The sequence below is a fragment of the Lepeophtheirus salmonis genome, chromosome 4 (assembly GCF_016086655.4).
Source record: "Lepeophtheirus salmonis chromosome 4, UVic_Lsal_1.4, whole genome shotgun sequence".
Classification (NCBI taxonomy): Eukaryota; Metazoa; Arthropoda; class Copepoda; order Siphonostomatoida; family Caligidae; genus Lepeophtheirus; species Lepeophtheirus salmonis.
The window spans coordinates 42643085-42658457 of record NC_052134.2 but is presented as its reverse complement, the minus strand read 5'-3'; positions in this window follow the sequence as shown (position 1 = coordinate 42658457).

The window sequence follows — 15373 nt, the reverse complement described above, 5'->3', positions numbered from 1 at the left end:
TAAGAAAATACTACTCAAAACCAACTTTTGATATATATTTAGATTTATTTTTTATCCAATATGTCCCACATTACAAGCAAGAATATCCTCAACTCACCGGCGAACAGATTGTCAGCTCTTGACGATGAAGGCCGTGTTCAATGCGTACCCCTTTGTCATGTTAGCAGTTTGGAGCGAAACCAAATTTGGATGACAAGTGCCAGCAGACATTGTTCTCCAAGACACCCAAAACTGCAAAGTCCAGAAGGGTTGAGGTCAAAGCGGAAGGAGGGCCACATGAAGGAAGGTCAGAAGACAGCCATATTGTTGATGCAGAAGTTTTGATTCTTCTAGGATGTAATGGGCTTCTTGATGTTGTATACATTCCAGATGTAGATGCCAATGGTCTCTGCAGCCTTTGAGGCACTGACACCGGAATTTTTTGATGCAAGAGAGTAGAATAGAGTTGGAAGAAGTATACCTATGAACCTGACGTTTCCTGATACCTTTTCTGAATATAACAAGGGTGTAGGAATAGTTGACATCTAGTATGCTACATTGGGTTTCTATCAAGGGAAAATTGGATGAAGGAAGGTGTGGTGATTATATTTAAAAAGTAAGTGGTACTTCTGCTGTTCAACCCGGGCGAATCATGAAAGCTAGAACAAAAATTTATCCGTCTCGTTTATAAGTTATCTGTCTTATTGATTCGATTTATATCTAATTTTATTTTTGAGAAGCAGCTAGAAGAGTACTTGAGAGGCGACAATGGTCTTCTCCTTGTTAATTCTACCCATGGGTTAAGACGTTGCAAAGTTGCAATGTGTAAGGGAAAGGCGAAATTTGGGTGTTTCAGATGCAATATTGGGCAACATACACATTGTTTCTAACTGTCCTAAATCATTCTCGCATATAAGTGGTTAATGTGAGCAAGGCATAGGGAAAAAAATGAATGTGGGGGGCCCTTTTTTTCTTTAAAAAAAATATACACATGTGGCCTTTTTTAATAAGGGGTTTGGATATTTAATCGAATGACTTTTTTTGTAAGATTTTTTTTTTATTAATAGTTTGCTAATGTCATTAAATGATGTTATTTAAAACAATATATATATGCTTACTTTTTTAAAATGACCTTTCTGTTCGATAAAGTCAATTTACAACACGGTTTCTTTAAAAAAAAATCTTATTAGTTGATATAATTTGGTTTTTAAAAGAGTATAATTGGGTCTGAGGCAAGTTACCCATATGTCCTCCTAAAATCGGCCCTGAGTATGCCACATAGTCCATAGGTTATACATGTTTTAATCTTTTAAAGAGAAGGAGAGAGGTCAATAGTACCTACCTTAATAATAGATATAATTAATTAAATCTAAGAGAGACTAACAGTGAGAGAACCACCCTGTATTTATGTCAATATAAATCTATCTTAAGGTAGTAGAAGAAAAGATAAAAATAAATAGATTTTTTATTATTGTTGTTTTTATTGTTATTATTATTATTTTTTCTTACGGAGGTAATTAAATAAACTGCTCCTTGTCATTGAGGGATCAAAGAAACGATTTTTTTATTATTGTTTTTATCAGAATTGGTTTTTTTTTTTTTTTTGTTACTTTTATATATTTATTATTATTGTTCATAGAGTGTTGATCAGTACGTCTATAACAATAAAAAAACATAGCTAGGCAGCTACTGCCTAATGAATAGATTGTGCCCTATTTAATACATATACAAATGTATGATTGTATGCCCCAGAGTGGTGGAAGAGATGATGTTTTTGAGTATGAGAAGTGTGAATGACCCCATTTTTTTTTTTTTTTAGGATTGTTTTTCATCTTTTGCATGTTTTTTTTTTAAATATTGATAAAAAAGATGTAGTAAAAAGTTCTGAGCGTTTTTCGCTTCATTTGGACAGTCAAAATAACTGTCAAATAGTCAAAAATTGGGACCATAGGATTTAGATGGTTCGGAACGGTGTTTGGGCTAATCTTCAGGTCCTAGGCAATGGAATAAGTGCTCATACGCGCGTCCAACTATACGAATTTCATTATCTTATCGACATTTTTGACGTCCATATTACCAATACGGTTTTCCTATTGCATTCTACAATGAATTAGGTCCATAAACAGCACAAAGAAAGTTTGCCTCCTTATCCGCCTTTTCGCCATGGTCGTATGTAGAGATACTGAAGAATGTATTAAATTGTCTCTTCTTTTGACTTCAACTGTCTTCACCAAACACAAAACTGTAAATGAACTTTTTTAAGTACACCTTTAAGCATACTTTAAGCTTTTTTTGATGCAAATTATTAATTGTGACTTATAGCCAAAAATGCTTATACCTTTTTACTTAGCCTAATAGGGAAAAGAATCAAAATGTTATCAATAGTGATGGGGGGATTAATAAGTGAATCGAGTGATATGGGGAAAATTCGGTGTAATTTCCGATTCTTACATATCATTGTTTTTTACTAGTCTATTTAATAAAATAAAAAATGAAATATTTCTTTCAAGATACAGGAAAAGATCATGGGAATCTATTATTTTAGTCTTATAATTCTATACAAATATCATAATAAAATAATTTATAATTAAAAAATGCTCGAAAACTGAACCAAAATAATTTGAATACAAGCTGAACTTGAACATGCGTGCTCAAAAAAACAAGTGGTCAGTCCAGCAATTGTTATTTTAGTACAAATAGTCTTGTAAATGTATCAGGAACTTTACCGAATTCATAGTATAAAATTGGAGTTGGAGAAAATAATTTTATATTTTGTAGACTATATTGGATAAACTATTTGTAAATTTCATAAAATGATTATTAAACATGATATTTTCTATAAAGAATAAGACATCTTCCACTCATTCCCTATTTTTCATATTCATCGTCTGGGTAGATAATTAATAAGAAACCATTAAAAAAATTAATTGAAACCTTAAGCAATATAAAATTCTGAATATGTGAATTTTCACAAAGTTTTACGATGTTCCAATCCATAAAAACCATATACAGAAATTATCGGATAAATTATGAATTTAGAAAGAAGGTAGAGCCAAAATATGAACTATACAAGATATAATATTTTTATTTCAGTTTTTGGGGTGGATAAACATCCCAGGGAAATAACAGAGAGTTAAACTAGTAGTACATACATCCATTTGAAGTCAACATCATTAACTATTTGAAAAATGTTTGATTTTTTATTGTGTTTTTTTTCATATAAAATCTTGTTAAAGGAATTTAACTTAAATGATGATGGTTTAACGTGATTTCAATTGTTTCATGATCTATTTATCTTATACATAGTATAACCATTTCCACTTACTCACTCAACCATAGTCCCTAAATACCACAGCCATCCACTTAACCACTGCACACACCTCCCAAAACCGATATTGTATTTATATATATATATCTAAAGAAAAACCTCGAAATTAAAACGATTTTTTTTCTATGTTTGATCAGATATCAAGAAAATTTATTTAGTGGTTGAAAGATCAATATATATTTAAGAAACTTTTTTTTTTCAAAGCAGTGTGTGTTTATATACTATCGACCATGTTTAACGAATCAACGATGAAGGAAAAAATAAGTAATTAAAATGGCTTTGCTCTCAATAAATTAAATAGTCAACAACCAGAGTTTTTTTCCCCCTTCTCGACTGTTTAATTGATTTTATTTAAAAAAAAAAAAGATTTCTTTGAAAGTTAAGAAAAGTACTTAGTTCCTTAGAGAGTGATGGAAGAAGGCTAAGAGTTCAAAACATCGAATCAAGGAAGGAATAAGCGTAATAAGGTCTTTGTATGTCTGAGTTAGAACTTACGTCTTTCAAGTTTAAGTCTGAAACAAATATCAAGCTGTTCAAACTCCAGGTCCAGTCTCTGTCAAGCTTCAAGTCAATATAGACTGGTATCAAATCAAGTGACCAGTACTGTAGTTTTGAGAAAGTCTCTTATTTGACATTCCTAGTCATTATAGACTGATATAAAATCCAGTGACAAATTGGTAGAGGTTTGACAAAGTCTCGAATTTGAAATTTATATTTAATTTTTAAGTCATTGAAATTCAAGAACGAGTCACGACTCTAATGATCATCAGAAGTTTAACAAAGTCCATTATTTGAAATTACAAGAAAAGTGTCAAGTCGCAATTCAATATAGAATCCAAAATTATATTCGATACGACTCATTTCAAAATGATGAAGGCCTCTTATTTAAAAATTCAAACCTTTATATATTTAAAATATTGTAGTCAAAGTAAAAAAAATGCCAAAAACCAAGCCTCCTCCCGCCCCCTCACAAAAAAAAAAATATATATATTTAATCCTGTGGACGTCCTTGATAGTAAAATGGTATTTTTCAACTATTATTTAAAATATTTGGGATCGGGAATTTTCACTATATTCGAATCTGTTTTTTTTTTTTTTTTTAATCATCACATCACTAATAATTAGGCAAGCTGTGTCACAAATCAATAACTTGAGCCCACATCTTTAGGCCACTAATTTACAATAAATATATTTATTTTATGAACTTTCCATATATTTGTTTTTTAGGAGGAAGGGAGGATATTATTAAAATAAGTCCTGATGCAATTAGGGACTCAGGAACATTATGGCATTCCATGGTTGACCTTTCTCAATAGGTATGTAACACACAACAGGTTTCTTGATATGGCAGATTTTTACCATACCCAGTTATTATGACGATTTTTTATTTTGAATACACAAATATGTACAATATTATTCAATCGATGAGTGGAAAACCAGAGTACATAATAATCACAGTATTGGTTGTGGTTCATGTATATAGGATCAAACCATAAACACATACAAAAACCAAAAACGGAGAGAGAAAAATGAAATAATAAAGCAATAAATCATTTTGAATGTGTTGTTTTTTTGGATGAAAAATGTGAACTTAAAGAGTGCAGCAAACAAGTTGGTTTGCATTAATACTGGCTTGTTTTTAAGAGGTTTTTTTTACATAACATCCTGACAACATTATGCAGAGTAATAATAACAAAAGAGCATGCTTTTTTGACTTTAAATCATTATAAGTAAGTTACCATGCCATTTACTCTCAAGTAGTAGTGATGTTTCGGTCCTTATATAGGACTGAATATAGCAGTCTTGTCTATTTCAGTCTTAGTCCAGTCAAGTTCAGTCTTTCTTATCTGTCCTCAGACTTATAAATTTCGATCCTTGATGACAGCACCCAACTTTTTTTTAAACCAGTTCTAGGACTGACAGTCTAAAGGACCGACAGTCTTAAAGACCGGTCCTTCGGACTGATTTAACCGGTCCTAAGATTAGACCTGACCGAATAAAAAGTCACTGACACAAAACTATTTTCAAGGCAAATAAATTTTGAAATATCTTGGAATTTTAGCTTGTACATGTTCACATCAATAGGCCTTTCGTGAAAGCCTGACTATTCACTTCCTCTCTACAAGTGCGATTTCTGGATTCCCTTCAGTTCCCACCCCAAATAGATAATTTTTTGTCATTAGCAACCAAAAATTATCGCTTCATATAAAACATTGAAAATATCAAAAAAAAAAAAAAAAAAAAAAAAATAGACTCTTCTAAAAAAACCAAAAAAAAGCACATCTCATTCTGCAAAATCAACTACAAAGTATGTACGCAAGTTTTAGATATTTTGAACACCCCGCCTTCCTCATGTTCGCATTTGGTACACATAGTGTACTTACTTTATTATTCATTTGTTTGCAATTTCATTATTAACATCCTTCCCCCCTTCTTACCTCCTTGCAACATAACACATTGCCCTTTTCAACAAATAAGCCAAAATTCAATATTTATTATTATTTTCTATTAGAGTCAATGAAGAGGGATAGTTACTTTTCATGGACTCGTAAATACCGATCACACATAAAGACTTCAAAATCTTTAGGTTTTTTCAGGTTAGTCCAATACGAATTGGAACATAATTGGTTTTTTTATTTCCGTTTGTAAATGATTAATACGATCATATACAATGAATTCACACAGATATATCACATAAAAAAACTTCAAAATCTTAGGGGTTTCATAAATTTTCATATATGAAAATTGAACATTAGTGCCTCACACTTAAAAACATCAAGAGCTTTAGTATTCAAACATGCTCAATAAGAGGGTTTGGATATTCAAAAGCAAATTCAAGTATACTAACCCCGATATTCTTGATTTATCCTCGGTATTATAAATAGATACATTCAATTGTCTATGAACATTGTAAATGAACTCTCAGTTTGATTAGTTTTCGACAAAGATACAAAGCATGTAATTACAAAGGTTGAGAAGTCTAATAACAAATTAGAGAAAAATAAATGTATGTACAATAACCCATCTTTTCCGTTTTGTATTACTTTTTAAACAAGTACAACTTTACTCTATTGACAGAAAACAATATATCACTCATTATCAAAACACAATACTTTACTGTGAAAGACCATCATGTTAGTATAGGGATTTTCAAATAGGTGTAAATTAAGACTCAAATATTTAGAGAGGTTCAATCTAAATAATAAGCATTATCTCGCGTGCTATATTTTTTGTAGTTGGCTTTTTTTTTTTCAAATCTGTTGTCAAAAAGTATTTAATTCTTGAAGAGAGAAGGTCTAAGTATAAAGTTAATGTGTTCATGAGAGAGAGTGGATTTGTCAATGAATAATAAATGTAGGTCTTTGTAAGACTTGAGGATCGAAATAAGATTCATTTTTGTCTAGTTCTTCTGGATACAGAATGGGATTTCCATGTCGATCTTCAATCCTACAAGGATGACATAACTAAAGATGAGAATCCCTGGAAAAAAAGGTGAGCGCAAATAGCAACCCTTTGAGCATTTATAAAAATACATGGTATTACTCAATTATGAAAATCTGGTGTATTTTTTAGCTGGGGCTTTTTTTGGATTTGATAGTTTAACAAAAGAATTTTCTTTTCCTTAGCAGTTGGCATTATTATTTAATTCCTGAGTAGCGAACATCCTTTCCTAAATAGATTCAATTATATTCAAAACCTGAAGGAAGATTCGTGTGTGCTCATAAAAGTCAGAGCGAATCTTTGTGTATTTCCTTTCTCCCTTATCACAGCTGATTGTAGCTGATCTAATGAAACGTCATGATCATTATTCTTTTTCTCCTCCAAAACATTTTTCAAATTATCATTGTTACCATGTTGATTTTCGTTTTCTGTTTCTTTAACATGTTCATTGTATACAGGATTTTCATCATTATTAATACTGTTCGAGTAGCATGTCAAATGTTGATGCTTGATTTTGAATAGGAATACGTTCTACTTAAGCAGACTTTTTTATAATGGCTATTAACATTAGAACTACTTAATATTCAAATATAAATATTGAACTGATTGTTTAAATTATAAACTATAAAGTAATTCATGATTTGTATTTATCTAAATATATGTTCTTATTATAGAAGTATACATAGAAGATATGTAGGAATGTATTTATTCTTGAGCATAGAAACAATCATGGATGAGGTCCTAGACCTTGATGTGAAGATACATTAGCATAATTGTGGATCATTTGTTGAGTTGAGATCCACCGTGAGAGGCACAAAGGGACGTGATCCTTTGAACAGAACGTTAAGTCAAAGAAAGATCATAAGTTTTGTGGATTAGATATCCTCCTAATGTCAATAATATGAACTCCTTGGTATGAGAAGGATTGATGGATGTGGATCCATATATTCCAATGCTTGCAGGCTTAAGATCCTTACAAATCACCATGAATTATTTTATAGTTTATATTTGACACTCAGTTTTTCAGTATTTTTGAATATTAATAAAATATAATATTAATATATATTATAAAAAATCAGCAATTTAGAGTTCAAACATCAACAGTTAACATGCCACTCCAACAATTTTACAATAAACTTTTTTAGTGATAGGACAATTAATAAGAATTGGAGAATCGTGGGTTTTTCTGGAATCGGAATCGTCATCGGGACACTAATGTTTAATTTGCAACTCCAATACTTATTTATTACTAGTATTTAACTATTTATTACTTTTCTAACTTATGAAAAAAAAGCCCCCCAAAAAAAAAAAAAAAAAAAAAAAATAATAATAATAATTAAGGAATTTTTACTAGAAAATGAAATATTTCAAAAGTATTTTCAAAAAACTTAATATTTTGAAATTTAATTTAACTTTAATGTTTTTTTTCCAAAAAGCTTAAATTTTCAAAATTTATTTCTAAACAAAATATTTTTCATTGAATACCTATGTATTTTTGAAATGTTTCTCAGAAAAATTTAAGATTTAAAACTTTTTGAAAAAAGTTTTAATTTTTTGTCAATAGTTGTGCATTTTTGAGAAATTAAAAAACCACGCCCCCTCCCCCTAAAATGAAATCCTGTGACACTTATGATAGCAAAATAGTATTTTAACTATTATTTAAAATATTAAAGAATCTGAATCAATCAGAACTTTTTTTTACTAAAATCGCATGGGAATCTGCATCCGGATTTTTTTTTTTTTTTTTTTTTTTTTTTTTTTTTTTTTTTTAATTGTCCCATTTACTAATTTTTATAAATGCTATTTGCACTCATTTTATTTTGTCTAGGATTTTGATCTTTGTCTATGGATGCCAAGCTCCTCTCCTCCCGAAAACTCATCTATGTTAAATCATAATTATTGGTTGTTTTTTTAACCTACCGGCAGTGCTTGGAATTTAAAAATCTGATACTATATATGCGAGGCAAAATCCAGCTTGCTTTCTTCTTTTTTTCATTAGGATTGTAATTACTTTAACCCTCGCATTGTGGACCTTTTGTTCTTTGTTATCCATTATGTCTAGGGTGTCGTGATACACACATATATATCTACGTAGAAAAAAAACACATTAGCTAATGATGTAAAAAGAATAAAGCCTTTTTAACTTATTGGCGCATGAAAAAATATCTTTATCGTTTTGTAAACTGTTGAATATTTTCTACCTTCGTGATAGAAAGAGAAAGGATTTTATGTACCACTCTTCGTGGTCCTCATATGTACATGATATCTATATATTATATGTATGGAAATTGTCAACAGCGGAAATGTATATTAAGCTATATGTTTCTTGCTTTTCTCCTTTTGAACAGGAAATGATGAAAATTTGTATCATAAAGGATTTAAAAGAGAAAAAAAAAAAAACACAGCCATAATATATTAAAAAAGTAGCTTAAATGACTCATCCATCAAAAAAATGCATCACTCTTCCAACATCATGAACATCCTTACAACTAGAGGAACTTTTCACTAACGTAACAAATTGATTCATTATTGAAGCTGACATGATCTCAGGGACTCAAACTTGATACTTTGATACAATAAAATGTATAAAGTTTTCTATAAGCTTTGAATCAACTCAATCAAATGACCTTAAAAATAAAATAAGAAGATTTAACACTTGTATTGAGTATAATTTGATGTCAATCATAAAAACCAAATTATTTTTTAATATGTTTGTAATATTAATATGGTCATTTAGTATATAAAAGGGAGACAAATTAGAAAAAAAAAACAATTTCATTCACTTTTTATTGAAATGGAGCATACATATGTGTAACAAATTGTAAACAGAAGATAAAAAAATTCCCTCCAAATGGCAGAGATAACTTATCAATTAGTAGCTCAGGCTAAAAAATTAAATACTGTTACATATTATTAAATTTTTTTTCCTTACTATTACTCACCTAGAAATGGAGTAAATAAACAAATTAGTGGAGTAAGATGCACCTGAGCTCGACAGCTGTTCCTTACAATGTAAACAATGATGCAAAACTCTATGTAGGCCGTTTTTTAAATGATATGGTACTACTCCAGTTATAATACTTTAGTTCAACAAGGTATTTATGCTTATATCCACATTTGTTTGAAATGGAACCTATTTGTTCCAATGGCCCTATTAGGGTTATTCAATGGATATATTTGTATAAATATCTTATCCGTGGAAATGTAATTATTAATTCATTGTCTACACTATTAAAATATAAATATATATAGCTGTAATAACATGAATTGAATAGAGAGTGGTCCCTTAAAATCTAAACACTTTGAGTTTGAAACTTCAACAATACTTAATTTATGAAACAATAGAATTTCAACAAAATTAAATATATAAATGCATTTGTGTCAAAGTTCTCTGGATCATAAATGTAGCCACGCTTAGCGGCGATGATGGCTTCCAGGTGTCGGTGGAAGTCTTGACACCCACTGGGAATGTAGTTCTCTATCATGGCGTCCCAGTCCTGCCAGACAGTGGCTTTGAGCCCCTCGGTGTTTGGATGATGGGCACTGCAGTCCTTCTCCTCGACATGCACCCAAAAGGTGTAGTCAAGGGAGTTGGTATCAGGGCTGCAGGGGGGTCAAAAGTTGTTGATTTTCAGTTTATTTCTTTTGACAGTTTGGGAGTTACAACTTTAAACAACATCATCACCACTAGAGGGCGCTCCATCAATCACTCAATAATAACTTTGCATGCTGCCTACAACTAATTCTAATTAAATTCTTCTGTTACATGTCCTTCCAAAACAAGTAAAAAAAAAAGAAGAAGATAAATAAGCCATCTGTCACTTATTAGTGTCGTTAAAATAGGAAAAAATAAAAAAAATATCAATAAAACTATAATTTTTTCCTACTTATTTTATGTGGAAACTTGTAAGAAAAAAACAGAAAAAAAGGTCAATAAGTGTTATTTGATCGATTATATACGTTTACTTGGACACATAAGTGCATACACAAATTATAATTTAAGGCATGGAGAAGTCATTTCTTTAGTTCAAGGGCTGAGAAAAGATGTGAAGAAACTTTTTTCTGTTAGTTTACTTCCACTACTGGTGGTTGGAGTTGATAGGATCATGATGATGAAGAAGAAAATGGAAGGAAAAGAGGGGGGGGGATAAAGGGGAGTCAAGGTACGAAGTGACGCAATTCATTTATTCTTTCAAAGTTCAAGACTACAAAAAAGAAAAAAAACACTTATTTTTTATGGTTTTTTTTAATGTTTGTTCTTTCTTGAAAAGTGGAGAATGATGAATTGTTTTACATGGTTCTATGACTATTGGACGAAAACATTTTTGCTGAACAAACATTTTGCCAAGCGGACATTTTCGCCAAAGGATCATTTGGGTTATTTGTCCGAAAAATGGTAAGAATAGTCTGCCTCGGTCAATCTTCCTACGAGCAATTTTCCTCCTCCTCGGGCAATTTAACTTTGATCAATTTTCCCTCCGGTGTATTTTCCTATTAACACAATACATGTATGTCATACATGTTAGGTAAACTAATTAGTTTTATTTTGCAGAAAAATATTTATTATACACATTATACAAACTCAACACAGTAGCGTGTGGATCGAATTTAGTTTGAACTCTTTACTGTTGTATTACTCTAAATTCATTAAATAATAAACAAACACGACAGCAATTTGATTCGAAAAAGTGCTCACAACTTCTCTGCCATCAATTAGTGATCATTCAATATGAATATAATTCATATCGGGAAATATTCGTGGATGGACGAACAAGCATAATATTAGGTAAGAATAGTGATTCAGAATTTGTCAGAAGAAGTGGCTGTGATGAAGAAAAGCACTGAGAGAAATCGTGAGACACACTAAGATCGGATAGTGGGAGAGCAGGATTAAATGAGAGACTTCAATATGGAAAAAACTGTACACTTAGTGCGGTTGGAGTAATCTGGAGTATTGCTTAACATATGTGATATATCATCCAGAATGTTTACTTTTTAAAATTCTTATCCATTTTTAAGTACAAAATATTTTTTTAATGTATCACAATTGAAGATTTTCAATAATTTACATTATTTAGTTAATTATTTATTATAAAACTAGGGAATTGAAAATTTCTAATTTCTTCATAGTAACGAACATACTGTTTATGCTGATGTATATTTAAAAAAATGAGTTTCTCAAAAAACACCCCTAAAAATATATTTGTAGATTATTTAAAAACACTTTATTTCAGCACTTATTTGACGGTGTAATACATTTGCAACACGTTGAAAGGTCATAAGTAGGGCATTTGTATTTTTTTCGTCTGTTTGATTATTCATTCATAATACTCTTATATATATTTAACTCGGTCAACCAAGTTGAACTAAGGTTATTTTTTTGTCTCTGTTTCTTTGTTAGTACCGGAATTACGGCTAAAGTTAATTATTGATTTTGATCAAACTTGGTACGAAGATCTGATACATTTACAGTATGGGACCACTAAATTTTGAGAGGTCAAAGGTCCAGGTAAAGTAAAAATGCATAACCGACCATAACTTTGAAACAAATTGAGATACAATTTGATTTTAGGTGGGGGTTTTACGCTCTACCGAGTATCCATTCTAGTTGTAATTACATCCATAAAGTTTTTGACCCCCAAAACTGACTTATTTGAGGATTTGAACACTCATCTATAAAATATGATACGATTGTCGTAGTAAAATAATTGTTTCAAATGTTTTTATCATGGAACAAATAAAGATTATATTTTGCTGTGCTTAATGTAAATAAATTTACAAGTAATTGTTTGTACTGATATTTTATTTGATGGTAATTTCTAATTATAATTAAAACATATTTCCCTCCAAAAATATTGTATTTTGAAGTGTCTTTGAAAGTAAAGGATTGTACCTAATGTAGCGTAACAAAATACAATCAAAAGATCGAGAAGGAAATTTATTTATATTATTATTCCATGTAGATCTTTGGCTAATTTCAATTAATAGTTATAGTCATAATAATTTTTGGAAAATAACTAAAATGTTTCCTGTCCAATTTATGACCATTGAATGAATGTTTTAACAAAAAGAAATATCAATTTTTCTAATAAAGAAAAAGACAAGATATCAAGACAAAAGTCATAGTATTCAAAGACATTTTTTAATGTTCCTTTAATTATACTGATTAAGTATTAGTAAACATCATAAAATTACAGGACTCTGTCTGACTGAGGAATTGTCTGATGGAGTAAATATGCATAAAGTATACTTTTAATAGGTATTTGCTCCTATATATCTAAGTGTTTATATTTGTAACAAAAATGTATCTTTACAAAAGTGTGTTTTGCTAATATTTTTCCACTAGTTAAGGCCTAATTTGATTTTTTTTCAATATTAAAATTGCAAAATTTCAGCTTTTTGTACAAATACTCGTATTTTGTGTTTTATCAAACAAAATTACAGAATAAAAAGTGTCACAACGGTCAATAATATTTAGGAACATATTTCAAAGGTAGTTTAAAGATTCTAAAACCATTTTAAAAATGTATGCATCATGTATACGAGTATAAGTTGAGTTATCTTTGTTGAAATTTGAAAATAGGTGGTTGGTTTTTATTCAGAGGCATTTTTGAATTAATCTTATAAGGAAATACCATATATTTGGTTTACATAGCTAGAAAGAGAAGAAAAAAGAACGAAAGGGGAAAAAGTAAGAGACGGTAGAACTTTAAAAGTGTCAAATTAAGACCCTCCTGAGAATATGATCCCGAATTTGGGATCAGTGTTCATTAATAGAGAATTGTGGGTGTGTGGGAAGGAATGTCTGGAAACAAAGTCCCTGCTGAACACCACCTGTCCACTAGGATTTGATTTTGTGAGGATATACTCCAAAGACTACCCTGAATGTTCTCCTCTTGGAATCCATGTTTATATTAAAGGGTATGGACGTTCCTTTTAGGCCGTCAAAAGAGGGGAAGAAAAGCGATCATCGGAGGGAATCTGCTCTGTATTTAAAAAAAGTTGATACTTCTAAGTAAGAAGAACCTGAAAATGAAAGAGATAGACGTAAACCTCTCTTTCATATAAATGGCGAATAAATGAAAGAATATCAAAAGTAGGGAGTTTACTAGATAATCTTTGAGGAGAGAGTACATGAAATATGGATTGGGAAACGAAATTTTTATGAAGACTCAGAATCATCCTTTTGGGAAAGTGAAGTGATGTGTAGAATATTTTTCCAAATTTTCACATAAACATTGATAATTTGCACGAATAGAATGATACAAGTTTCTTTTATTGTATATTATGAAATTGACAAAAATGATCCAAAATCATAAAATTAAAAAAAATAACAAAAATATTTCTGGGTAAAAATAAGTTTGGTTTTAAAAACTTGTTTTCCTCATACTCTGGAGATATTACGAACTAGGAAGGGATAATATTATTATGGACATATTTATGGGCATAGATCTGTAGCCCCCCACCCACCAAATTAAAGAACTTATGTTGTTTAAAAAAATATATATTTTTGTGAATAGCTGTAGATTTTGAATTTTTTTACAAAAAAAAGAACATATTCAAGATTTCAAATACTATTTTTTTTTCCAAAAATTTAATTTGTTGAGAATAGCTATGGATTTTTGAAATTTTTTTTGAAAAAATTTAATTTTTTCTGAATAGCCGTGGATTTTTGAAAATATTTTGTAAGATTATGTGGCACTCTATACCATCAAGTGTAGTGTCCAGTAGACCTTTCAGAAAAAAGGTGTCAAACACTGAAATAAGTACTAATTTTTGTATTAGGACTTGACGAATATAACGGTGAACCGATTAAATCGGTCAATTTTGAATAATTTTAAATTAATTGGAAATTGGCATAATTTCCACATTTTAACGGATAATTTATTTCGATAAAGTAAGATTTAATAAATAAAAAAACAACGATTTAAAAAAATTAAAAAGTGATTAAATTGTTTGAATTACTTAACCAGTCCAGCCATTTCTGAAATTTATTTTATATTTAGTATATACAATGTAATTTAAGTTAGATTTTTACATCTGTCTGTAATGTTATTATTTATCTAAACAACTAGAAAATTGCATAAAATATTATGTTTGACCACGAAGGCTATCAAAATAAATCCACAATTTAAAAGTTATATAATAAAATAATCGGTGTTATCCCTCAAAAATTGCTTATCGGACAATACGGCCATAATAGGGATTTTGTATAATTTGTTTTATTGGGATCTCAAAGTTCATTTTAAAGGTGAAAAATTCGACCGATTATTGGGATTTAATCTCCAAATAATTAATATTGATCGCCCAAAAATTCCATAATTGCCGAGTCCTATTTTGTAGTTAGACAATATTTATATCGATAAATACATTGGTGAATAATAGATTCACAAACATCATTCCATAAAATAGGTAGGAGAGATATCTTAACTTATGTTGGCTATCAATAAAGTAAATCCTAATCCTCGAAACTAAAATTTATCAAAAGAAGAACTCTTGAATGCAACAACATCTTAAAGTCTTAGGAGATGATCAATCTGCCTTGCTTTGGTAATAGAGAAATTATACAGTTGTAAATATGGCCATGTTTGGAATTTTGTTTGACTACTTGATTACAATTGTTTT